Source organism: Pteropus alecto, unplaced genomic scaffold, assembly GCF_000325575.1.
Source record: "Pteropus alecto unplaced genomic scaffold, ASM32557v1 scaffold87, whole genome shotgun sequence".
NCBI classification, from domain to species: Eukaryota; Metazoa; Chordata; class Mammalia; order Chiroptera; family Pteropodidae; genus Pteropus; species Pteropus alecto.
This window is the reverse complement of record NW_006443225.1, coordinates 10,019,469-10,027,887: the sequence shown is the minus strand read 5'-3', so window position 1 is coordinate 10,027,887 and position 8,419 is coordinate 10,019,469.

Below are 8,419 nucleotides of genomic sequence, written 5' to 3'. Positions count from 1 at the left end.
TTTGACAGACATTATTGTGGCAAATGTTGTCTGACTTATTGCTTCAACAAACTGGAAGACAAGTAATTGTATATGGGTTAATAAAACAAATGAACTGAAAAAAAGATAGTTAACACGTTCAGATACTTGATAGTTGGAAAAAAATGTTTAGTAATCAGTTTTCAGGTCTAGTGTAAACGATTTTGCTGTTCTGAGTAATACTCATTCAGTTCAACATTTTATGCTGTTATTGTGCGGGGCGGGGCCCTTTTTCTTTATGACTGTTCTTCAGAGATAGCAAGAGAGAACAGTATTTTTAAAATAGAAAGTAAACCTCAGACAGGCATACACTTAAATATTTATAACTAGAGATCGAAATTTGTTTCACATTTGCCAGTCCTCCCACATCCCTTAATTGAACAGATGGTTTTTATATTGTGCCCTAAAGAAAAACCAGCTAATTTGATTAGTTTTTGTTGATTTTTTTTTTACTTCAAGCGTGGAAATGAATTTAGAAGAACTGACCCTCTGTGAAACATGTCCTGCTTCAATTAAGATACACAGAAATTGAGAAACATGATTGTATCAGTGTCTTTGGGCTGCTGTAACAAATTACTATAAACTGTGTGGCTTAAAATGACAGAAACTTATTTTCTCACAGTTCTTAAGTTTTGAAGTTCAAAATCAAGGTGCTGGCAATGCTATGCTCCCTCTGAAATCTCTAGAAAATAATTTTTTTCATGCCCCTCTCCTAGCTTTTGGTGATTTTTGACAATCCGTGGTGTTCCTTGGCTTGTAGACATATCACTTCGATCTCAGTCTTTGTCTTCACATGGCTTTCTTCCTGTTTGCTGGCCTCCAAATCTCTCTCTTCTTATAAAGACACCAGTTGCAGGATCTAGGGCCCACCCTAATCCAGTGTGACCTTGTCTTAACTTGATTACATGTGCAAAACAGACCCTATTTCCAAATAAAGTCATAGGTACCAAGAGTTCAGACTTCAGTATATCTTTTGGGAAACATATTCAACCCACTGCAATTATTTTAATGAGAAAAATAATATATGTACATAGTTTTTAGAGTTCAAAAGTTCTATGTTATAATAAATCTAGCAGCCTCTTGTTACATCTTGACACTACCAATTCCTGTTCTGCTGAGACAAGAACGTTCACTGGTTTTAGTTGTTCCTCATAATATTTAGCTCCATATTATTAACTCTCACCTCAATTTTAGATGTTACTTATTAATATTATGCTGTGGAAGATGAAATTTTTGCTTTCTAATACTACCCAACAAATGCACTTTTCATACTCTTCCACCTCTCAGTATAGTTAGTTGTAACACCATACTTTTGTTAAATCGATATTTGGAGCTTATATTATTGTGACTATGCAACTGTTTATAGAATAGCCATATGATATATGATGATTATATTTATTTTCTTTTACAACATTTTTTCCTTGGTGTTAGTAATTGAATCCTTTTTTTTTTAGCTTAAAATTCTATATAGTAATAATAAATTTATTCCCAAACTCTGCCAGAGCTTCTGTCACTATGTTCAGCTTCTTCAGGCCATCGCTCAGTGTCATCTTGTAAACTCCATACCCCTGCTCCCATATTGCTTGTTTCTCTCTAGGTCTTCTTTGTGGCTGTGACCTGGGAACTATCATTCTGGGGCCTCCCTTTCCCTCTCTCCCGTGTTGGAGCTCTCAGTGCCTGGGTCCCAATATTTACCTTTTTTGGTTTGCTCCCTCATTTCCTGAGAAAAGGTACAAGCTAAATCCTTGAGTTCTTCAATGTATGGAAAATATCTTTATTCCATCGTCATACCTTAAATAGATATATAGCCAGGTATACAGATTCCTAGATGGGAAATCAAATTCCTTCACAATTTTGAAGGCTTTGTATCATTGTCCCCTGGTTCTAGGTGTTTCACTGTAAACATCTTTGCTGCAAACATTTTCACAGCACAGCTAATTGGGCATAAGGCAATATCACCATGAAAGATAAAATAACTGACAGTTTGGTTTACATTTGGCAGACTTAATGTATTTAAGCAAATTGTCAGTTTGGTTTTCTCCATTCTCACAGTACTCTTATCTTTATATTATATAAATCTTAGCCCTCATAATGGTCTATACATGAGGAGTAGACATGGTGGTCTTAAAATAGTGGATGATAACACCACGCATAAAGCCAGATAGCAAAGGTACACGTAAAGCCAGATTGCACATGATACTAGAAAATGATAACTTATGTTTACTAATCCTTCAGTTAGCATACTCATCTCTCACCCAACAAAACCAAAAGTTCACTGCTCTATAACAAATATAAAAGAGGCAGCTACTGATTTATAAGTCATCGAGAATGTTAATTATTGATTCTTTAGTTGGAAACTAATGTCTTAATTAAAGAAGAAATCGTAGCAAAAAAGAAAAAAAGTTCTGAGTGAAATGAGAGAATCAAGCAAAAAAAAAAAAGCTATAATACTATGAACGAAAGACCTCCAAGACAATGTAGTTTCATTTTTCACAAGTCTTTTAAATTTTGTTATTAATGTTTTGTTTCATTATGTCCTTTTTAATGTCCCTCCTTTATTTTTTGTTATTTTATCTTTGATGGTGAAATTACCTGATGGCCAATTAGTTATGTGGCAAAAATGCTGTGGCAAAGATGTCTATGGCAAACATGCTTACAGCAAAAATCCTGGACATGTGTCTACTAGCTCCTACTTTGTTGTTGAGATGGTTTTTGCCATTCTGATCCATGGTCCTTTGTAAGTAACATGTTTTTATTTTCAATTTATTTTCAAGAAGATTTTAAGTTCTTATTTTTGTCTCCATTCTAGTGAAATTTTACGACATGCCTTCCAAAACAGTTGGGGCCTCTAATTTCTGAGATTACTCTGGATCTTTGAAACAGGAATTGACCAGAGGTATTCCTCCTGATTTGTAAACTTAGGTTTTAGCCTTCTGTTCTGCTAAGACATGTATGACTTGTACACCCACCTTCAGGTTCTAAAAGCTAAACTTGTCAGTTTTCATTTCCCCTTCTTTTCTCTTTATTCTTCTGGGTTCATGCCTTAATTTCTTCTCTCAAAGTCATTTAGTACCATTGGGGAGGAAAGGTTGATGAATGCATGTTATGTAATCTGCTGTGTTTAGCCAGAAGTCCTCTGACTGATTATTCATTAGTGTATCACCATGGAAGGTGCTTGTCAATTAGTGTTGAGTTACAAAATAATCTAGAGCAACCAACCCTCAGGTGAAATTTTCCTTCATTTGCTCTTTACTTAATTAAACATTCATCACTGCATTGTAAACACTTTTACTCATAGTTTGTATATTTACCAAATTTTTGTTATAAATGTTTATCTTAGAAAATTTAGCAAATAAAATATATGTTTATCTTAAAAAGTTTGGCAAATTACTGTAAAAGAAAAGGAAAAATCATAATCCCACCACTTGTAACATTTTGGAGATATAACTTGGGGACTCTTTGGGGGTAATATATAGAGCTTACTTTATAAGCTTTATCAAGTAAAGAAACTGAATTAAAAATTTGATATCTTCCACAAAAGAAAATTCTTGGTACAGAGAGTCTTACTGGTGAATCCTATCAGACATTTATGGAAGAAATAATAACACTTGCATGTAAACTCTCTCAGAAAACAGACGTTAAGGTTTATCTCCCAGCTCATTTTATGAAACCAGTATTACCCTAACACCAAAGCCAAACAAAAAAAGTACAAAAAAGAAAACTACAAGCCAGAGGGAGCAGAGCAGGTCTTATATTCAACATTTTAACCTACCTGGAGTTGCCTGAAGGACTGATCTTTTTGGTTTAACTTGGATCTCAACCAGGAAGGGGCAATGAGAGCTGCTCAGGACAACTGAAAGGAGATGACCCACAGACACCTGGGATAAGAGATTATGAGTGGGGGCCCCAAAGAGAGACACCTTGGGATACTAGGACATTTCAAAGCAGCCGTGTACACAGGGAAATCAAAACATCCATACATGGGCCCAGGCAAGATGTGTGCTCAGTAAATATACCTAAAAAGATCTTAAGATTTCTCCTTGGGCTGACCCCAAAGCTTAGAATCTAAGCTCAGCTAATTAATGAAGAAGCACTTCCCTGGTACAGGGCCAGTCCACAAAGACTGGGAAAGGTGGCTGTTTTTTCAAATGCACAATGTTTAACAACAATAATAACAAAATGACAAAGCATATGAAGAAACAAGAAGACATGACACATTCAAAGGAAGAAAATAAAATGGCAGAAACCAGCCCAAAGAAACACACGCATCACACTTAATAGACAAAGACTTTAAAACAGTCTTAAATAGCTTACTATTTTAATATTAATATATTAATATATAATATTAATGCTTCAGTCAACTTAATGATATTCCACACAGCATTAATTTTAAACAAGAAACACATTTTACAGAAAATAAAGGCAGCAATGGGTTCATGCTCATGGAATTCACTGGTCTTATTACGTTGTCTATTACCCTGGAGTAGGTCTGACTGGATGATTGAATGGCCTTTTTCTTTTTATTGTGATAAAAATTTACTATTTTAACCATTTAAAAGTGTAAAATTCAGTGGCATTAAGTACATTCACAGTGTTGCGTAATCATCACTATCGAGTTCCAGAACATTTTCATCACCCCAAAAGGAAATCCCCATACCCATTAAGCAGTCACTCTCTATTCTTTCCTCTCTCCAGCCCCTGGCAACTACTAATTGGCTTTCTGTCTCTATGGTTTGCTTAGTCTGGACATTTCATATAAATGAAATCATACAATATGTAGCTTTCTGTATCTGGCTTTCCTCGTTTAGCTTATTTTCAAGGTTCATCCATGTTGCAACATTGGAAAGACCTTTTGAAGACTCAATAATTGCTCTACCTGGGTAACAACACCTTGTGGGGCTAGGATAATATTCCCTAGGTTTTGGCATATGTTCTAAATCTAAATATAGATCCATGGTCCAGGAATCAAGAGGTAGAACCAGGTAGATCCTCTCACTTTTACACCTAGTGAGTCACATGCAGAATTTTGCTTCCCATTCCTGAAACTTTGGGCTCTTCTGGTCCAGAGGTCTTAGTCCCCAGAAAGAATGCTTTCACCCGGGTACACAGCAATAGCTCAGTTAAACTGGAGTTGAGACTGCCACTTGACCATTTGGGGATCTTTATGCTATTTAAACAACATGCAAAGAGGCTACTGTACTGCCTGGAATTATGGATCTTGACTATTAAGGAGATTTTGAATTGCTGCTACACAATTGAAGAAAGGAGGAGTATGCCTGGAATGCAGGAGATAATTGAGAGGTGCCTCTTAGTACTTAGTACTTGCATATTCTGTGATATGAGTTAATGGCAAAATACAACACAATAGAAGTAGGACCTTTAATGGCCCAGATTCTTCAGGAATGAAGGTTTGGGTTGCCCCTCAAGGCAAGGAACCATTATCATCTGAGATTCTTGCCAAAGGCTTAGGGGATATAAAACAGATAATGGAAGAAAAAGAAAGTAGTTATAAATAGTAATTATGATCATGTTGCCAATTGCAGATACAAGGACTATAACAGTTATGATCATTTTCCCTTCATTCTAGTATGAATATATTTGTGCACAGTATATTAAGCAATTATTCTTCCCCTCTTTCCCCTAAGATGTGTTAATAGTGGATAACCTTATATCTTAATATTTAAGTTATAAACTATCAAAGGGATACTGTGACTCATCAAGAAGAATGAGCATTGCTTAAAGATTCTTGTCTTTTGGGAGGGAAGGAGCTGTTCTGGGTTATATGAGATAGTTGCATTATATGGACTACGCATGATTTTGCTGTGGTCTTTATCTGAAAATTAAACACAATTAAAAGAACCCCAGACGAGAGTTGGACCAGGGTGGTTTATACCTGCAATATAGCTGAGCTGGAACTATATTTACCAGAATTCTCTTCCTTTTATGATTTTGATTTTGGTTGGCCACAATAGAAATTTGCAAAAGATTTAAGAAGTGTAAGTGAAGCACCAGCCATTACACCTGGAAGGTCCATGCAGGGTCCCAGGCGCTACCGCAAGTTTGACCACGATCTGCTGACTCACCTCATTGGCACAGGGCGGCCGTCGAGCCTGCAGCTCCTTCAGCTTCCATGTCCTGGATGAGGAACATGTGCAGCAAATCAACCCACCTCTCTCTTGGTAGATAGATGATAGATGGATGAAATTCTGGTCTTGAGATAGCTCATGGTGTGGTAGAAATACATGGCTCTGAAATCACACAGAACAGAATTCAGTGGCACACATGATTTATGGTCTTGGAACCTGACTCCCCATCTGTAGAATTGGGAGCACATGTTTACTTGTGTGGCTATTATGTAGGGTTGGGTTAAACACTATATGTAAAATACCTATGGGCTCACATTGGATGCATAGTAAATGTTAGCTCCCCACTCTGCTGAAAGGAGAGATGCATTGTTTAGTTAGTGCCCTAAGTCTTATTAAATGATTTAATCGAACTGAGTCTCTTAGATATTATTAAATGTGGTGTAGTTATTTGGCATATACTGTTTTACATCACACCAATACCACCTTCTGGGTGGTTGGTTGTACACAAAATTCAGACATTATTTGCAGTTCGTTCTGTCACTTATCTGTATAAGATCTAGTGCACGTTGTTTCCCTGAGCCTAGTTTCAATTTAAACACTATTACCTCATGGGGTTTTGTCAGAAGTAAATAGGAGAAAGTGTTCCACTTAATCCTAAGCATACAGTAAAGGCTCAATACGTCTACTAGATGTTGAGGGAGGTCAGTAGGTTTTCAAAGATGGGTTGGGCCAGTTGTTGCAGTAAAGGGGAGTTTACTATATAGTGAAGAAAAAAATCCATGAAACCACTGGAGAAGTTATATTTCTTTTAATAGTAGAAAACAGACAAGTCGAAAAATAGCAACGGAGGAGAAAGTTTTGATATAAAAAAACCAGATGCCATGGAAAGATAAAAGGTCTTGCAGACTTTCGTTGATTTATGGGATCATGAGCATTTGATTCCTGCTCTGATCAGTAATGGCTATGCAGTACTATCCACCTGGCCAGTGGCGAGTCATAATAAGTGGAAGAGTGGGTGCCCTGAGAGCAGTCAAATTAACAATTTTGCCAGCGGGGGAGAACTTGTTCCGACTGAAGTCCTAGAGGCTGGAATGCATTTGAAACAATGGGTTGCAGCTGAAAAGCTTTGTTTAAAAAGAATTGTGACAAAATGAATCTGCAAATTACATATCCAGTTTACCAACTAGGTCAAAAGCTCTTGACATTCTCCTGCTTTCTAAAAATTAAAGCCAACAAACAAAAACACTTTCTGTAAGAGGGTAGTCTCCTTTTCTCCTTTGTCTTCTCAATATCTTTTCTTTCTCATTTTTTCCAGTGCACGCTCTCACTTTTTCTTTCTCGGTGTCGGTGTTTTCCCTCCACCTCTTCGCCCCTTCCTCATTCCCGCATCCTCGGCTCCCCGATTCTCCGCGCGGCCGGGGACATACCCAGGGCCCGCACCTGCTAGGGGAGCGCCCAAGCCCGGTCCCGCGGAGGGACTGGCAGTGACGTACCCGGGAGGACGGGGCCCGCGCGGCCCGCTGACGTCACTGCCGCAGCGGTCCCGCGCGAAGCCCAAGAATGGGAATTCAAGGAGGGAAACACGGCGGTGACCCCGCGGTCAGGGATGAGCGCTGCGACTGCGCGGCGTGCTGTGGGATTCTGAGGTCGCAGGGCCGGAATCGCGCCTCCCGCGTAGGCTGAGCCCTCCCCACACCCTCGGCGCGCTCGAACCCAAGTTTAGCGCTAAGTGGGATGCCCCACACGGCGGGGCCTCGTGCGCACGCGCCGTGGGTGGGGGGCAGACAGGGGAGAGCGCTGGGGGAGGAGGGCGGTGCGCGGCGGGAGGGACGATGACCGAGCTGCAGGATGCGGAACAGGAGGAAGGCGGCTGACCCCCTTCGCTGCGAGCCCGACTCCCAGGGCGCTGCGGCGGCGCGGGGCCTGCGGCGCGGCGTCGTGACGTCACGCAGGCGGCGGCCGTGGTTGGCGCAGGGTCCGCGGCTGCAAAGTGTGAATTACGCCCGGCTCGCACGGCCGGCGGAGTGAAGTCAGGCTCCGCGGGAGGGGAGGGGCAGGACGGCGGCGGCGGCCGGAGCTGGTGCTGGTCCCGAGCCCCGCGCACCCGGGTCTCGCCGCGGGCTCCAGCCGTCTCTTCTTGCACTGCTTCGCTCTGCCCTTGCTCCGCTCCTCTCGGCGCAGAGCCGTGGGGCGGCGGGGTTCTCCCTCTGACTTTGCCTGTGTTGCCCCTGCTTGCACCCCGGAGCTGGGCGCGCGCGGGTCCTCGTAACTGTCGCCGCGGCCGCTGCAGCGCCTTCCCGCCGGCGACCCGGGCG